The sequence below is a fragment of the Gavialis gangeticus genome, unplaced genomic scaffold (genome assembly GCF_001723915.1).
Source record: "Gavialis gangeticus isolate Ggan-Ray unplaced genomic scaffold, GavGan_comp1, whole genome shotgun sequence".
Lineage (NCBI taxonomy): Eukaryota > Metazoa > Chordata > Crocodylia > Gavialidae > Gavialis > Gavialis gangeticus.
In genome coordinates, this window is record NW_017729025.1 from 96,112,572 (window position 1) to 96,127,168 (window position 14,597).

Here is a 14,597-nt window from a genome sequence, read left to right on the forward strand (position 1 = left end):
TTTTTTTTTTTTTTTTTTTTTTTACGATGATGCCAGGGAGTTCTATTCTGGGACTAGGACCCCACCAAAAAGATGGTCCCTGCATCAAAGATCTTACAGGCGAAGCACAAGACAAGAGGCAACAGAAGATATGTACAGATGAGCATACAGAGAGACAGTTCTTCCTTTCCTTGTCGTTGTAAACAACCTCACCCTTCTGTCTCTGACTTCACCACCACAACATGAATGAGCAACCCTCACAGGGGCATCTGCACAGCACTCCCAGATGCATTTCAGCTGAATCCAAGGATTCATAAACCAACTGTAGCAGGGAGCCAAGTCCTGGCTCTGCTATGCTTACCAGGGCTGTGCGAAATTTCAACAAGCGTTTCATTTCAAAGCTGTTTTGATGCATTTTGAGTTCAAAACAGTGAAATTGCAACGAAACAAACAGCTTCAAAACAAAATGAGGGCACTTGAAATGTTTCAAAACGTTTCGAGTTTCAAAGCAGCCTGGTGGTGGGAGGCGGGGGAGATCCAGAGCTGCGCTCTGAGCTGCTCTGCCAGCCCCACAGAGCTCACCCTGGCAGTGGGAGGCAGTGGGAGAGCCAGTGGTGGAGCTGCTCAGAGCACAGCCCTGGCCAGTGGCTCTCCCCCACCTCCTGCTGCCAGGCTCAGCTCCATGGGGCTGCGAAGCCTCCCACCAGTGAGCTATGCTCACCAGGGCTGTGCTCCAAGCAGTTCCACCACTGGCTCTTCCGTCTACTCCCGCTGCTGGACTGAGCTCTGTAGGGCTGGTGGAGCCACTTGGAGCACAGCCCTGGCTCTCCCCTGCCTCCTGCTACTGGGCTGCACTCCGAGCGGCTCCACCAGCCACATGGAGCTGAGCCTAGTAGCAGAAGGTGGAGGAGAGCCACTAGTCAGGGCTGTCCATGGAGCCAGGGCTGTGCTCGGAGCAGCTCCACCACTGGCTCTCCCTCTGCCTCCTGCCACTGGGCTGAGCTCCATGGGGCTGGTGGAGCTGCTCAGAGTGCGGCCTGGGGGCGGGGAGAGCCAGGGCTGCACTCTGAGCGGCTCCACCAGCCCCATGGAGCTCAACCTGGCCTCCCAGCACTGCCAGACTGGTCCTGGGGGTGCGGGCCCCCAGATCTGTGTGCGGGATGACAGGAGGCTGCCACTGCTGCCTGGGGCCAGTGGCAGCACCAGTCTTCCCAATGCTGGGTGGAGGCTGTACCCAGCACCGGTCAAAGGTGGCAGTGGCAGCGGCAGCCTCCTGTCATCCTGAGCACAGCTCTAGGGGCCCACATCCCCGGGAGGAGTCAGGCACAGCTGCACAGCCCTCCTGGGGATGTGTGCCCTCAGATCTGCATGTGGGATGACAGGAGGCTGCCGCTGCTGCCTAGGGCAAGCAGCAGCACCAGTCTTCCCAGCGCTGGTCCCAGGCAGCAAAGGCAGCCTCTTGTCATCCCGAGCACAGATCTGGGGGTCCGCACCCCCGGGGGAGTCCGGCACAACCTCACAGCTTTCCTGGGGGTGCGGACCCCCAGATCTACATGCAGGATGACAGGAGCTGCCACTGCCAGCAAGTGACACGGGTTTTGCTTTTTGCAGTTTGAGGTGTAGTTTCCCAGAAACCCATGCACCTATCTCCTTGAAATTTGGCAGGCTTCATGCTCTCAGAAGTGGCTACCATCTGAATCAGGCAAGAAATTACAAAGTTATAGGCATTTTCATGATTCCTCATTATAGCCAATGGGCGAAACAGTGAAACCCAGCAAAACAGTTTCAATGAAATGAAATGGAACAGTGTTTCAAAATGAAACAAAACAAAACACTGTCCCCTTCAAAACAGCAAAACAGAAGTTGAAATGAAATGGTGCTGTTTCTCACAGCCCCGCTCGCCTCCTCAGGTGAGCCTGATCTGAACATGGAAGGGTTAAGGCCATCAATTCCCAATTTAGGTGGGAAAGGACAAATACCCAGAAGACCTGGGTAATTGTGGTCATCCTGGAGAGGGAAACCGCTGAAAGCTTCAGGCTAAGGGTTTCCCCTTGAAAGGGGCAAACCAGGGAGACTTACCCTGGACCACATGGAAGTGTGGAGTGAGTGTCACAGAGGAATTTGAAGGACTCTGCTCACCAGGATGGGCAGAAAAGTACTCTGAGGACATCACTGTGGAGAAGCACTCTGTGGACCAGTAGGCAAAGCAGCCCTGCAGGAAAAGGGGGTTGAAGAGTGCCAACCCTCTATTAGAGAATATGGACTATCCCTGGGAAAGGGGATATCCTGGATATCTTACCTGGGGCATGCATGGAGGTAAAGACCAGCTGCTGAAGTTGCCTGCTGTGAATCTTGGCCACTGCAACTTGTGTCCACAGCTCTGCTGGAGGTACGCGTGCCAGTAAGGACACGAGTTGGGCTGTAAAGGGAGTGCAGCTGCCTGACTCCTGCTCAGGGGGAAGGCAGGTGGCCCTGGAGGAGTTAGAAAGACAAGAAAGAGATAAGCCTGTGCTGAAAACAGATGAGAATCTGTATGTTGCCTGATGCTCATGGGCCCTTGATGGGAGCCAGATGAGGCCACCAAGGGCAGATAGATTAAATCACATATAATCTATGTGGGAAATAACTGGGAGGGTATTTCCCTCAACAGATATATGGACTGTGCCAGGAAAGATTCATGGGGAGAGAATCTTATTTGACCACATGTGTAGTGAATGAAGTGATTAATTAACTAAATCTGAGTGATTTCCAAGAGTTATTGAAGGCCATTTGTGGGTTCAAATCCCAGACTATGGTAAAAGAACTCGGAAATTCTTGAGCCTAGGCAAACTTAGAGAAGGTTATTGGATCCGGGAGGACAGACTACTTTGAGATGGGCTTGGGAGCATTTGAAGAAGAATACAGATTAGGAGAGGATTAACAGGAATGTGATCTGGGCCCAGAGAGGACCTGAAATTGACTAAGACCAAATTGCAGAAAGGGACTTGCTGAAGAGACTCTCAAGAGAAGGGAGATAAAACCATTAATTTTTGTTTGAGGAAAAGATCTCCAGAGGGAACAAAGTCATTAATTTCTGTTCTGATTGAATGCATATTTGGGGAACAGGATCCAGACCCACAATGGTTAAACAACACAGGTGAGTGGCAGACCAGAGTGTAGGGGAGAAGGAGCCCTGGAAAAGGACCAATCAGAGTAGAGAAGACTCCCTCTTGGGCTGACATTTTCCCCTGTCCACCATAATACCAACAAAGTTGTGGTAGGTGAGAAACTAAAGGACAATGGAGTGTTGGTCCTAGTGAGGAGAGTGGCAGGTTGACCAGATAACACACTGTTACACTAATCTGTTAAATTCTAGTGTGCAGACAAAAGCTTTCTACTAGGGGCGTGCAACATGGGCCTTATTTGATTCAGATTTGGGTTCGGCCTGAATCAGGGACAGTGATTTGATTAGTTGATTTGAATCACTGTCCCTGATTCAATTTGGCCAGATCTGAATCTGAAGATTTGATACTAATTCAGAGAATCAGAGATTCAGACACAGACACAGCTTTAAAAGTTTTGTCTACATGCCTTGAGATAGCAGTCATGGCTCTTGAGTGCTGCAATGCTGGGGCAGACGGAGCATCCCACAGGAATGCAAGGGGGCGCTCCATGTGCTCAGCAGTGAATCCGGATCTTCTGGGTCTACCAGGGAGCATGCGGGGGGCTCCCGTCATTCCCTCCCAGCTCAGTGATCAGCCACAGAGGGACCCTGGATTTCCCCCTCAGACCCAGGAGGCACCAGTCACCAAGCCTGGTCCACTTCTGGGTCTGCTACTGTGTGCGCTGGGGTGCCCCCTGCACTCCTGTGGGATGCTCCATGTGCCTCAGCATTGCAGCATTCATGAGCCACCTGCTACCTAGAGGTATGTAGAAAAAACATTTAAAGCTGTCTCTGTCTGATTCACCAAATCTTTCCAAATCTCTCTGAATCAATTTGGATGGTTCCAATTCGATTCAGAGAGATTAAAGAGTCTTCTGATACGATTTGGCAGAGATTCGGCCCGATTTGGTGGGCCAAAGTCAGGAGTAGCCAGGAGGGCTGTGCAAAGCTTTGGTCCCTGATTTGGTTTGGCAGAGATTTTGCCCAATTCAGTGGCTGAATCTCCACCTCTGAATCAAATCAGGAGACCCTTTAATCTCTCTGAATTGAATTGGAACCCTCCAAATCAATTCAGAGAGATTCAGAAAGATTCAGAGATTCGGACATAGACACAGGTTTAAATGTTCTTTCTACATACCTCAGGGTAGAAGGCAGCTTGTGAATGCTGCGATGGTGGGGCAGGAGTGTCCCACAGGAGTGAGGGGGGGTCCCCAGTGTGCTCAGCAGCAGACCCGAAAGTGGAACAAAAGCACTTCTGGTCCGCTTCCGAGTCCGCTGGGGAGCACGCTGTGGGGTTCCTCTGCATCCCATCCAGCTCAGTGAGTGGTGCTTTCTCAGTCTGTAGGGGCACCTGGGAACCCTCCATGGCCAATCACTGAGCTGAAGGGTGCGGGGAGGTGGGGCATGCTTCATCTACTCCAGCATTGCAGCTATCACAAGCCACGCCTGGTACCTCAAGGTATGTAAAAAAAAATTTTAAGCTGCGTATATGGCCGAATCACTGATTCTCTGAATCGGCATTGAATCTTCAGATTCAGATTTGGCCAAATCAAATTGGGGACAGTGATCCAAATCAATTAATTGAATCACTATCCCCAATCCAGGCCAAATTCAAATCAAATATGGCCTGTTTCGCACACCCCTTGTAGCCAGTACCACCATACTACTCCCTCTCATACTGAAATATATACTAGGCCAGAACAACTAGGCCAATAATCACCTCACAGAGCATTTCAGCTAAGTTTAAGGGCCCCTCTACATGTGCAGGTAAAAGCGTGATGGGATCTAATGCACAATCCACATAGTAGTGTCTCCTGCCACACCACACATGCATGGCAGGAAACACAGTTGTGGGATCGTGCATTAGATCCCATTGCAACTTATCACTGGTGCAGAGGGAGTCTGGGATCAGGATGGGGCTCACAGTAGGGGCTGTGGGGAGAACAGTACCACCGTTGCAATCCTTATGAAGTGTGATACTTGCAGGAGCAGGGAAAATGCTGGCCTTGCTGTGGGCCTCGAGGTACAGGGCTTACAATGGGGGCAGCAGAGAAAGCAAGGCTGAAAGCAGAGGCAGTGTTCTCCCTGCTGCCCCTCCTGCGAGCCCTACAGCTGACAACGCTGCCCCCACTGAGTGCCCTGGCACCCAACGAGGCTCACGGGGGGGGGGGGCAGTGTTCTCCCCACTGCACGCCCTGCAGCTGAGGGTGCTGCCACCACTGCAAGCCTTGTCAGCTGCCGGGCTGGCAGTGGGTGATGCAGTTGATGGGGCTGCCAGCCACAGAGGACCACCTGACCACACATTTAGATGGCACGATTAAAACAAGCTACATGGTTACTACACATTATTTGTGGAATAACTTCATAGCTTATTGCTTGTTTTATCACACCATTAATTGGTTGAATATGTAGCTGGGTCACAACTTGTAACTGGTTAATCATACCTTAAGTGTGACGTGTAGAGGGGGCCTTAGTAATGCATACAAATCATGAATCTCACTTACAATCAAATCGTGAACAGCATTAGTTTTATTCAACCTTGACCAATATGTCTCAGGGTACATACAAGTGCTATGCTTAGGTGAATCCAGCCAAGGTTAGGTTGATTTAAATGCCCTGGTATGCAAGCATTCACTAGGGCTTAGAAATCACCTCAGATGAATTAACTTTAGATTGATAAAGGGTTAACTCAATCTAGCAAGGTTTAATCTGGCCTAGTGAATGCTTATGTGCATTCACAGGATAGCCCTGGGGCTGGGAAAACCCAGCCAGTTGCCAGAGCCCTTCATCTGTTCTGTTCTCACCCCTCTAACCCCAACTGGGCTATTTTTAGCCCCTGGACCAGGCAGCCCACACCCTCCCCCGTGGACATGCCAGCTGCCTCCACAGACCCATTAGTTCCCCCTGAACCCACCAGCACCCCTGCCCCAACCCAGACACATCAGTCCCTCTCCCCCAAGTTTCTTACCTTGAGCTGCCAAATGCCTCCATGCACTTCTCCCAGCTTAGGCTTAAACTAATCCTCTTAAACCTGATCTGGATCCTGTGATCACTTGTTCATACCCACAAAATGCAGTTTCACTACTAGCCTTGGACTGATTTGCAACAGAGATCTAGGAACAGGATGGAGGAGAAAGCTCCCTGAAGCACATAGAGAAGGACAAGAGCTTTGAGCCATCCTCACAGCAGATGCATTCTCTGCACTGAATGAAGTAGGGACTCTGTGGGGGGAAAAAGTATATGGTGGTGCATTTAAAGACTGTATCATAATGCACACACATGTACACAAGGGGGATCAATAAGGTCGGGCAGCAGACTTTACTTTTAGAATTTCCTAATGTCTAATTCCTTAATACTGTTCCTTTCAGCAAGCGTTGTGTGCATAGAGGACAGGTAGAAGAGACTGTTATCATACAGTGACTTTTACCCCTTTTCCTGCCCAGTTCTGATTGATTTGAGTTTCTACCTTTTTCACAAAAAGATTCAGAACTTTTCATCTGCTTCCTGGCTTCAGGATTACATGCTCGCATGATAATCTGGTCCCCCTTGTGGCCTGTACTTTGCTGAGGAGCACAGCTGATGCTCAGAGAATTGTTTCAACAGCACACAGCAGTTTTGAGGATTTTGAAAGATTATATGCAGACATTTTTTGTCTCTAACATACACATTGATCTTTTCCCTCCTTCTCCCCACCCTCATCTCCTCCACAATGGGATTCCAAAGGAAATTTTTAGAAGGGCCATAGCTGCCTCCTTTTGTTGTCATTGTTGTTGTTGTTAGGCAGAGTTTGCTCAGACAAATCAAATTCAGTTCAAAACATTAAGCGACTAAGAAAAAATACAAATGAAAACAGTTACTGCAACGAGGTTGCTGACTCATTGTTGTGTGGCTGCCACACTCTCGAAAGACAAAGCTGTTGTACTCCAGGTCCTTCTGGGAGACACAGGACACATCTACACAAGATGCCTTAATGCACAGTGAACTATTCTACTGTGCATTAGCGTGTCATGGCAAAAACCGTGCTAATACACAATAGAATTAGTCTACTGCTCACTGTCACAAAAAAGTGTTCACCTTTGCTACTGAGCATTAGTATAGCTACTCTGCCTTTATGTAGTACCTTTAATATGAGGTTATAAACGCACAGTAGCAAAGGTGCATTAATGAACATGTAGACATGCCCGCAGGGACCTCAATAAGTATTTCACCTGTCTCCAGGATGAGCAGTGGAAAGAGAAGGAAGTGATATCTAGGGGTGAGAAGAATCAGGTAAAGAGAAAGAATGTGACAGTGTGGCCTATGAAGGTGAGTAGAAGGCTAGAGGCCATAGAGGAAGGCCAGATTTCAAGCTGTGAGTGGGGAATAGAAGGCTGAGAGCTGTGCAGTGAAAGAAGATGCTGCTAGAATGGGTCCTGAAGCAACAGCTGCCACGGCAACAGCATGCAAACAGGAGACATGAGACAACTGCTCATCCCCAGTGACATGAGGACAATGGAAGAGGATTTTCAACAGCACCATACATACCAAGAATGACACTTATGGACCAACTCTAGCTGCACATTTTTCTGATTCTGTTTAATGCTAGTGGCACATACAGGACTCCATCTGCTTCCATCCTGCCAGGAGCAGCAGTGAGACAATCAAAAGCCAGTAAGGGTGAAGTTACATGTTACACTCAGAGCAGACTAAATCTGTTATGTTAAGTGGTGCTAAAGTTAAAATGTGCTGTGAGCAGTTGCACATTAAGGATTACCATTTCTTGCCTTAGCAGTGTAGGGAGGCAGCCAGGCGCCCGAGGTAAAGTGGAAGCATGATGGATAAATTGCATCACAAATGTCTTAATCTAAGAGCTTGTTAACCCCCAAAATGCTTACTAGTCTGTATGGAGACACCAGAGGTCACTGTAAGTGTCCAGCTATTGGTGAAAATAAGCCCAAGGCAACTCAATAAAGATACTTGATTTTCAATAGTAATGGGGTGCGGAAGAGAGGTATGCCACTGGGAGCATGGTAAAAGGGTCTGAGTGTGCCTCCAGAATGAAACCTCAGAATCTACTAACTGTGCTAAGAGGCAGCAGGGAAAACTGATAGCACCTGGAGTCTAGATGCCATCCAACATTGCAGGAGCCTCAAATGGGCCCTTCCATGAACAGTTCCATTAATGACAAAGCAAATACCAGAAGTGACACTAAAAGCATTTTCCTTCCTGCACTCACCTTCTTCCAGATACTCCCAGCATTTGCTGGTGTGCACAGAGATCTGCCAGGAAATGGTTTTACAAAGCGATCACCTATTTTTTTAAATTAGCTGCTGTTACCTGAACCCATGTTTCTCCAGGTACTGAACTGAAAACCACCTTTTACTTTTTTCTTTCTGCATTCAGTGGTCAAACAAACTACTGTTGGCAGCTGCCTGTTAGGGACTGAAGCTTAACATCACCAGTTTACACCTTGCAGTCACCGTCAGTTCATTCAGTATTTGGTACCTGGAAGTGGTCCCAATAAGTTTACAGTGACTTAATGAGCAAACTCAGTCCAAAGTGCAAAATGGAAACAGCATATCATTAAAGTGTTTATGAACTCTTTTGAAGTAAAAAGCATGTAGAGCAGCATCAGTTGTCATGACAACCGACACACGAGATCCAGTTATGCTCCCTGGACAGAGATATTTAAAAGTAGTATTAAAAACCTGTTTTGTGTTCAGTTTAATGCTAGTCATCTCTTACCCTCTTGTCTTTAACCATTTCCTTTCCTTTATCCTTTACTAGGATCTAAACCCATGTTTCCCACACTTTTGATACCTAAGGCACTTTTTTTTCTGGATTAAAATTGTTGATACACTTCACATGCCGGTACACAGGCACAGTCCCATCATAGGGGCCTGGCCTGGCCTGGCCTGGCCAGGGGCCCACACCCACCAATTTTTTGTAGCACATCCCCACTGCTCTCATAAAACAGCAGTGTTCCCTGGCATGCCCTTTGGGAATCACTGATCTAAACACTAGTCGGCTTTTCATTGGCCTGTAACTTAGGGTGAAGTTAAATGTCACACTTAGACCATAGTGATTGTACTTAAAACAAGAATGGCCATGCTTTATTAAGGCAAAAGGTCAAGAGCTCATTAATTCTTGAAAAAAGAGAGACCCAATGACAAAACCACAGAACTATAGGGAAATGAGATGTCCATATAGGAGAAAGATTTGTTTTGCCTTCCTAGTTATTTCCCACATTTTCACTTTAGAGCAACCAAGCTCTAGCAGATATTATCAAAAGTTCAGTTTTCTTTCTATTGTCTTTGACTAAGATATAGGCAGTGTCAAGAAATACTTTAAAAGAGGGATGTCAAACATATGGTCTTTGGGAGTGAATCCAGCCTATGAAAGAGCTCTAGAAAGTGGCAGCATGGCTAGAGTGGGATGTGGTTTGCCACAAAATTCATGGCCCATGAGCTCTTAGGGACATGGCCCATGGCAATAGGAGGGTTGTACTGATATAGTCCTGCTCATCCTACAGCTGCTTGCCCTACCACTGCTGGCTGTACTACCCCCACAGCCAGTCACCATCACTGCCAATCCTGCTGCAGCTCTATCTACCACACTGCAGCTGCCACCAGCCCTGCTGCAGCCACCCAATGCCCCCAGCCAGATCCAACCTGTAAGAAACCTCATGGTCCACATCCAGCCTAGAAACAAAGTGAGTTTGATTCCCCTGCTTTAAAATATACCACATCTTTAGAATATATACACATCAGAGTGTGCAAGGACATGGGGTGTCCTGTGTTGAAACTGGGGAAATATGGTCACCCTAATCAACCACTCATGCAACAAAAATAAGAAAGTACACTTACTGCCTGCCTAAAGCATCATGACAGCAAATAATTCTGCTAAATCCATTGACTGATCTAGATTAACCAAACTGTTGAATATTTCAAGCAACAAACAGGAACAGAAACAGGCATCTACATTTGTCAAATAAATTGTTTTCTGTGAATAATTTATCCAGATCTAGAAAGGGAGCTCAGGGAATTTTAGTAAGTTTAATGAATACCTTCAGCAATTGTCAGATTATTTAAATATCGTACTGGTTCTCTGCTGGTCTGGCTATGGAAGACGAGATTGCTAGAGTCTGAAATATAAATATTAATATGGATGAAATTAAAGAAAAACAAAATTTAAGCTGAATATCAAGGAAAACATAATAACTGCAATATCTATTCAATAGTAGAATACTCTCCAGAGGGAAGCAGTAAAATCCCTATCATTTGATTCTGTTTGATATTAGATTGGACAATCTCGGGACAATACATTACAGGGATCAATCCTGCATGGGAGCCCAGTAATGGAACTGATATAACGTACTGCTGAATATATCCTTCCTCTCTGTAACACAGAGAGGGTCATTCTATGATTGTGTTCGTTCCTTGATCATAAGTTCCAATATAGGCACATCATCAACACAGCAATTAAGCATACAAAAAAAACCTCAGTGAAATATTTATTAGTAGAATATCATTCCTGCTGGGCACCTTTTCTGCAACATTTGTTAAATGAGCTAATTTTGATCATAAGGAAATGTTTACTGTGCATACAGGAGCTCAGTAACCTTGATAACCTAATAAATGACAGATATCATCCAGAGTTCAGAAAAAAAAAGTTATGCTCTTTCTCTACATATGCATGTGTGCACACACACTAATTCTCCATGAAGGTGCAAGAACTGATGAATCATTAGGGAACAGGTACCTACACCTTGATTTTTTTTTAATGCTCATGTAGGTAGATCTTTAAGTAGTCTGATTTTCTAAAATGCTAAGCTCTCAGCACAGCTTCACCCAGGCAGATTTAGAGCAGGTCTACACTGCAGTCCCATCTAACTATGTCTCATTCACATATACGTGACCTAGGTATAAATGATCTCTTTCGATACTTCTATTAAAAGAGCTGTCACAGCACAGAACCACAGAACTCACATGTGCTCTAAACCTACCTGAGGGGACAGGTCATACTCAGGTGGTTAGACCCTGTGCTGCTACGCTACATTGTTTTCAGCCCCTGGGCTATCTAGCTGAAGCTACCTGAGTATGTCTCTGCATGCTGTGGTCACACCTCTGACTGCAGCATAGACATATCCTTCGAAGACTATATTTGGAGCCTATTGGGAAATGTGTAATCTTGGGTTGCACATCTACTTTCAAAATACTAAATATGTTGATGAAAAAAATACCAAAAAAGGGTAAGTGGCCACTCCTAAAATTCACAATAGTGTTCAATGTAGAGTTCTGGGTGGAAAAAAAGGAAAGGTTTTTGGCACATTCATTGGAAATATGAAGATGGATCATGTGAAAAATGTCCCAGTTTGTCCTAATGCCTTACTGAAAAGAAACCTCATGATGACATAGTCTTGTGCTAAAGAAAAAGGTAAGTTGTTAGAAGTCCTGGGTCCTATTCCCCAGTGCATTGTGTGACCTGTAGTGAGCCATTTTATTTTTCTGTACTTACATTTCCTCATCTATAGAATTAGGGCAGTGGGGAAATTATTTACTGAGGTGTTTTGAGAAGTTAATTTTGCACAGAAAGTACTGCAGGAGTGAAAATGTTATGTTACCATTACATGGCCAGTGGCAGCTGATTTATTGTTTAATTCAATTGTGCTCTTATCCACAATGAACAAGATTCTACATAATGTTATTGTCCACAAATGTATGAGGTTTTTGCAACAGAATCACTTTAAAATATTCTACTAGAAAATGAGATGACTTGTCAAAGCAGTAGCGCCCAGAAAGTATAATCTAGTCATGCCATGACCTCTTAATAAAGTTCCAGGGGTATCATCACGCTTTCCTGGGACACGCCCACTCCCTGCTCCCTGCCCCTGTTGCTTTAAACAAGTTTTTAATAATCTTCTCCAACTACCCTGATTCCTTTACTGAACACCAGCTGAAGTGAGCATTACCCAGGGCAAACTGATTTAACAAGCCTAAGAAGGAATGAGTATACAAGATAGCCCGGCTTGGAGCACAGCCAAGTAGTTATTAATTGACTAAGGGGCTAGGCAGAAAGAGCTCTGATTTAGATGAATGGCTTAGAGCATAACCAAAGACTTGAGGGAGAAATACCAGCATTAGTCATGGCATTTTCTGTTTACATTTATATTTTTTTTATCATTTAAATAAAATTACACAGTGCAGGTTATTGACAACAAAGAACAGGAGAAAGAAAAAATATAAGCAGCTCAACAGTGACAATTAATGATCTACAAATGACATTGAAGAGATCCCAAGACATTACGGTACCAGTGCTATCACTAGACTGAAACACAGAGAGGGGGGAGAAGAGTGAATCATTTTTATTTAAGGATGGTAACCTGGAGCACAAGAAAACTCCAGGACTCACTGGACGGTTAGTTCCAAAATGCATAAAAGTTCATAGAAAGGCTCCTACAGACTCCACTGGAGATAAGCTAAGTCCTTACTGAAGAATATAGTATAAAGCAAACAGGAGTACAACTAGTACCTCTAATTGTATCTTGCAGTAAAGAAAAGTACAACAGAGAGAGATCTGTGTGTATGACCATTGTTGTTGTTTTGATGCACAAAATAAAAACATTGATCCAGGGTTCAGTTCTGGCCAGTGAAGTTAATGGCCAAAAATCCATTGACTTTAATAGGGCCAGGTGTTTCCCCTTGACTCTAACATTCATCTCCCTTGTACAAAATATTAATGACCCTATCAGGACGTAAATTAAGCTGTTTTTTTGTTGTGTTTTTTTAAATAGAGTTGCCTCTAAAGATGAGCCTATGGATTCTGGATCAAACCAGTTCAATACAAAATGAGAGCTGCCACTTCACCAAAGATTCAGGGTGAATAATTCCATTAACTTCTTCCCCCTTCTGGAACTAACATGCTTAAAAGCAGGGCTCAGCAGACAAGATGTTTTGGCTGCACTGTGACTCTTTTGCAGTGCAAAGCAACCATCAACTTGCCATTTAAAACAGGAATGTACATCACAGTAGCTCCACAAAGGAATCAAAGCAAGATTGGTGGCTCTGGCCCTGGCCCTGGCCCTTAGTCTCCAAGATGGGAGAGGATTCAGTGAAGGTGCAACTTCTGCCTTCCATAGGACAAAGTACCTCAAGACTTTGAAAGCCGTAAAGGGGAAGCTTGTGCTGACTGTGGAAGGAAGCTGTGATTACAAATACATCTAGTAAGTCACTCCCAGTCAGTAGCTGGGTGGCATATCTAAATGCTGTGAAGAAACACCTCCAAAATGCTGCACTGCTTTGTGCTGAGTTACTTGCTGTCATCTGACAGAAGGGGACTCATTCCTTAAGTAGCCTTCCTTACAGCAAAGTGCAGTATGCCAGCAGGGCCCATGCTAACACCCCACCTTCTACTTCCAATCTTCTGGTCTTGAAATGGAGAGTCATTGGGCATGATAAAGCAGAGAGAAGCTAATACAACTAGGCATGCAAAGCAGGTGTAGACAGTGCCAGACTCTAAAAAGGCTGCAAAGGACAGGGCATCCTTTTCTGTATCAAAGTCCAGTTTTCCCCAAGGCCCAGCACACCTCTCCTGGAGGAAGAGAGAGAGAGCAATTTTGACCTTCTGCATCCAAAGCCTGGATCTGGCCCCTTCGGTGAATTGGGTACATTGGATCTATTCCCTCTTTGTCTCTTTTCAGTCTCTTTATTGCCTTTATTCTGATATTGATCTGATGGTATTTATGGATTTATCTTTCCATGCCTCCAGGAGGAGATTTCCTTACAATTTAAATGTATATTGCTTTTGTTTTCGTTGATTTCTTGTGTTGCACATTCCCTTCAGAAGCTTGTTTTTTATACTAAACTATTTGGCTTTGTAGTTTTATTTTAAAGGCGACACAAACAGCTTCTTTCTTTTCCAGCTGAAGATATCCTTTACCCCTAAAGCGAGATATCAGATCATCATTCTTACAGTTTGCTGTGAGGAAGGACTGAGAATTTCAAAACAAAATATTCAGCAGCTGAGGAACTAATGATTATTTTCAGAGTGAATCTGGTGGAGTACAACAGAACAAAATTAGCTAATGAAAATTCAAGATTCACTTTAGGCATAGTGGGCGTGTGTAGACAAAACAGGGTCCTAAATTCAAGCAGTGGGTTTTTAAAAACACCACTTCAATTTAGGGTGAAGTAAACCCCGTGTCATGTACACCTGTGTCTTACCTGCCTCTCCGGTGGCAGGGAGGGGAGGACAAGCTGCCAGTGGGCCAAGCAGTCCCTGGGCTGTGGCTGGGGAAGAGTGTCTGGTGCTTCCCTCTGTGGCAGCGGCACCTGCCCTTAAGCACCCCGCTCAGGTAGTCCCAGGGGCACTGCAGCCATGGAGGGAAGGACCAGGTCCCTGTGCAGCTCATGCAGGCTTCGGGAGGGGGTGGTGAAGATCAGGCTCACCGCTTTTTTTTTTTTTTTTCCTTTGGGGGGGCCTGCCTTCCCGGGCTGCT